The sequence below is a fragment of the Hypanus sabinus genome, chromosome 15 (assembly GCF_030144855.1).
Source record: "Hypanus sabinus isolate sHypSab1 chromosome 15, sHypSab1.hap1, whole genome shotgun sequence".
NCBI classification, from domain to species: Eukaryota; Metazoa; Chordata; class Chondrichthyes; order Myliobatiformes; family Dasyatidae; genus Hypanus; species Hypanus sabinus.
In genome coordinates, this window is record NC_082720.1 from 10,273,700 (window position 1) to 10,278,809 (window position 5,110).

The window sequence follows — 5,110 nt, forward strand, 5'->3', positions numbered from 1 at the left end:
GGGCTTTAGGTTTCATGAGCACCAATATTTACTAATTGTTGTCTTAACTAGAGTAGTTAAATCTTGTCAGTTGTTTCTGGCACAGGTTTCCAGCATTCTGTTATTATTAAAGTGGACTCCTGATTAGCACTAATGGCAACATCTTTTGGTTGAGCATGATTTGTCTCCTGCCACCAATGTTCTGTTGCTGATCCTATGCAGAACCTCTTGTTTCCATCTCTATATGGGAGTCTAGTGTTCTTCCACACCTGCGTTCTGTCGTGGCCAGCATTCACTGTGACAGAGTCTACCAATTCTCGACACCTGAATTCAGTCATTGCCAGCATCCACCATGACAGAGTCTATCATTCCTCTGCACGTGGGTTCAGTTATTGCCAGCACTTACTGTGATAGTGTCTGCCGATCCAGCACACCTGGGTTCAGTCGCTGTCAGCACTCACTGTGACAGTGGAGTCTTTGTTCGTGCTCCTGCTCTACTAGGGCAGTGAGAAATATACAGAGAGAGTTCATGGAGGGGACATTAATTTCCAAGATGTGCTGCGCTGCCTCCACTGTTCCGTGCAGTTTCATTGGAGCTGTTAGACCTGCCTTTTAAATGTTCTGTTTAATTAATTTTTGATGCTAACAGCTTTAAAGACTGGATGCTTAGCAATTTCTAAACTAGATAGAAACGAATGGTGTGGAAGAAAACAATATCCTGAGCTGAGAAATGGCAAAATGAATGAGGTGATCTACACCATTTGAAGGGCTAAACACTTCAGCATTATCATAATTTAGAATTCACATTCTACAAGTTAATGTTGATCAGTATCTGTTGACTTTACAGAGAGACTCAATACAAGAATTAAGACATAACATTATTCAAAGATGACCATATACAATGCATGTAGAGAAAGCAACTGATGCCTTGTATTCCTCTGCAAGGTAAAAAGCCTCCAGGCATTCAGTAATCAAATCTTAGCCCAAAATGTTACATTTTTATTATTAATTTTCAATCTTATCTTCTACAGAAATACAATTATATATGAGCTTGAAAATTATCCACTCACTGTGACTTTTGAGGAATAAGAAAAGAGAATAAAACTGAAAATTGAATTCAAACATACTGTCATTAAAGTTTTATTTATGCTGATATAATTATAATTCAGCAATGAAACATTTCTGTAACGAAGATTTCAGACTGTGATATTAGCTCTGCTTGTAACCTACTCACTTGTCTGAATTAATTGTGTCAAATTCTCTGTCAAAGTTTCAAAAGTGAATGTAAAGTATGAGGGGGAAATCAATTCACCAAAAATACTTGGCTGAATATCCAATGAATAAAATATTACCAAGATAGAGTATAATATATTATTGTCACTATTAATTTTATTCAACTGAGGAAGATTCCTCCAGAAGGCCTGTGGTCTGCTCAAAGCCATCTTTTGTGCTCTTATAGTGCTCACTCAGTTTCAGAAGTCTGTGAAGTGTATTTTAAAGCAAGTTTGATTTGCTGAAGAACATAAAGGTGCATTGGATATTAAAGTATCAAAGGATATTTAATTTTAAAAGGTCGCATTCTCACTCACATCAAGTACACTCAATGATTTGATCTTCTGATTTGAAATATTGACCTCTATTTCCCTCCATAGATGCTACTTAACCTTCTGAGTTCCTCCACTGTTCCGTCCGTTGCTCAGGATTTCAGCAGCTGGAGTTTCTTGTGTCCCCTCTTGAATCTTCTGGGTTGCAGGGAGCCCAATGTTTTGCCCGCAGTGGGAGCAGACTCACAGACTCAGCGCTACAGCAGAGCAAGCAAAATTGACCTGACCCTTGCCTCCAGTTCTGGCACCCTGCCTTTCCAGTCTACCTAAGCTGACGTTTATCACTGTGCCAGTGATATTAAAACTGATTCTGATTATATTTTCATCCACTCAAAATTATATATATGAAGTGTTCATGGACTCATTGTCCATTCAGATATTCGGACATTCAGATATGACGGAGGTGACAAAGCTGTTCCTGTACCTCCTACTTGATGGTAGCAATGAGAAGAGGGAATGTCCTGGCTGATGAGGGTTCTGAATTATTGATGCCTTCTTTTTGAGGTACTGCCTTTCGAAGGTATCCTGGATGCTGGGGAGGCTATGCCCGTGGTGGAATAGTTGAATTTGTAACTTTCTGCAACTTTTCTGATTGTGTGCAGTTTTTTTCCACCACACAGACAATATAGGGCTGTATGGGAAGTTCAGGGAGAGGTAGCTCCTCTGGTGAAGAGGCTTATCATGACTTCTCCGGGGCAGTTCATTCACTTTTGTTCCCCACTCAGCACTCACCTGTGGCTCCAAGTTGATGTTTGCGTGTGGCAGCGGTCACACCATGGTAAACCACTTTGGCTAAACGAGGTAAGGGTAGCTGGTGGCCTTATACTCCAGTGACATAGTGAGCCTGTCCTAGCATGCAAAGTCAGCTCCAGGGGACTGGGTGAATGTGATCTACAGTGAGATCCAAGGGCTGAGAAGGTGGTACTGCAACACTCCATAGAGAGTGAAGGGCATAACAAGGCATAGAAGACGTCATAGTAATCCACTGCAACCAAGGAAGACCCTAGTTTGTGACACATGTTTGTATCACTGGACCTGGACTTCTGAAGTCAAGAGAGTGGGACGGCTTTTCCACTTTTAAAACCTCTCCCACCCAGGTTTCCATTCATCATTAGACATGATGGGCAATCACCACCAACGATGATGCAACCAGCTACAGAGCTCTCCACAATACAACTACAGAAATTTGCAGGTGTCTTTGCTGACATACCAAGTCTCCTGAAACACTTAATTAAACATAGCCGCTGTTGTACCTTCTTTGTAATTGCATCAACATATAGGGCTGAGGATAGATCTTCAGAAATATTGACACCCAAGAATTTGAAACTACTCACACTTTCCACTACTGTTCCCTCAATGTGAACTGGTATGTGTTCCCCCAACTTTCCATTCTTGATATCCACAATCAATTCCTGGGTCTCACTGATGTTCTATGCAAAGTTGTTGTTGCAACACCTCTCAACTAGTTGGTCTATTTCGCTTGAGTACGCCTCCTCGTTGTCATCTGAAATGCTGCCAACAGTAGCTGTGTTGTTGTCAAATTTCTAGATGGTGTTTGAGCTATGTCTAGCCATACAATCATAGGTTGTAAAGACAGTAGAGCAATGGGCTAAGCACACATCCTTGAAATGTGCCAGTGTTGATTGTGAGAGAGAAGGAGATGTTACATCCAATCCACACAAATTTTAGTCTCCTGGCAAAGATGTCAAGGATGTAGTTGCAGAGGGAGGAACAGAGGCCCAGGTTTTGGTGCTTGTTGATTAGAAATGAGGGCATAATGGTGTTGAATGCTGAGCTGTATTCAATAAATAGCAGCCTGATGTAGGTATTCCTTTGTCCAGGTGATCCAAGGATAAGTGGAGAACTAGTGAGGTTGCATCCACTGTAGACCTATTGTGGATATAGGCATATTGGGTCCAGGTCCTTACTTAGACAAGTGTTGATGCTAACCATGACCAATCTCTCAAAGCACATCATCACAGTAGATGTGATCACAGTAGTGCATGGTAGTCTTTGGGGCAGCTCACCCTGCTCTTCTTGGGCACTGATATGATTGTCATTCTGTTGAAGCAAGTGGGAATCTCCATCAGCAGCAGTGAGAGATTGAAGATGCCCTTGAAGGTTCCCTACAGTTGGTGGCATGGGTTTTCAGAGCCCTGCCAGGCACACATCAGAGCCTAACAGCTTGCACAGGTTGAAAGATATTCTGATGCTGGCCTCTGAGACAGAGATCACAGGGTCATCAGATGCTGCAGGCATTCACCCAGGTTCAGTTTTATTCTCCCTCTTAAAGCATGAATAAAAGGCTTTGAGCTCAGCTGGTAGTGAAACATCACTGCCTTTCATGTTGTTAGATTCTGCTTTGTAGGAGGTGATGGCCTACAAATCTTGCCAGAACTGATGTGCATCTGATTCCTTCTCTGCATGAATCTGAATTGTTTGTTGCTCTTAAGATAGCCTTCCATGGGTTGTAAATTGACATCTTGTACAGTTCTGGATCACTGGTCTTGAATGCCTCAGATCTAGCCCTCAGAAGACTATGAATCTCCTGGTTTAGCCATGGCTTTTAGCTTGGATATGTCCATTATGCTTTCAAAGATGCTCACTCATCCACACAAGTCTTGATGACAACAGTGGCATATTCATTCATACTCAAAGATGAATAAAACCATAGAACCATAAAACATTACAGCACAGGAACAGGCCTTTTGGCCCTTTTTAGTTGTGCCAAACCATTTTTCTGACTAGTCCCACTGACCTGCACCTGGCTCATATCCCTCCATACACCTGTCATCCCAGAATACTGTCCAGTTCACTGACTCAAAGCCATCTCCACCTCCCTTGATGATCACTTCTTGGTCCTCACTGCTATTGCTGCAATTGTTAGTCTCTGCCTATATACTGGGAGTAGAAGAACAGACTTCCAAAGTATGGATGTGGGATGGTTCTCTCAAGTGTATTTGCTCCTGTGCTTTTACATATTGTACGTTCTGTTGGTGCTAGTTATTGAGAGACTTCTTTGCGATGACCTGGTTGAAATCTCTACAATGATAGAGGAAGCATTGGAGTGCACAGTTTCTTGCCTGTTGATTACATTGCTCAGTTCCTCCTATGCCTGTCTGATGTGGCCTGAGGTGCAATGTGCGCTGCTACAATGATGATGGTAGAAAACTACCATGGCAGATAAATGAGCAACGTTTGACCATTAGATGTTCTACATCTGAAACAGAAACAGTGCATTTGTGCACCACGATGAATTCATCAGAAAACATATTCCGACTCCTCTGCCTTTAAGAGACTGAGCTGTCCTGTTTTTGTGGAGAATGGTGAAGCCCTCTTGCTGCAGCACTGCATCTGAAATTGCTGATGTGAGCCACGTTTCAGTAAAGCAGAGTACACAGCAGTCCCTGATGTCCCACTGGTATAGCAATCAGGTCCCGAGGTCTTCAATTTTATTTTCCAGACCGGACATTTGCTAGCAGTGTAGTCAGGAGTGGAAGTCTAAGGCCTCTGCATTTCAGTTGTAC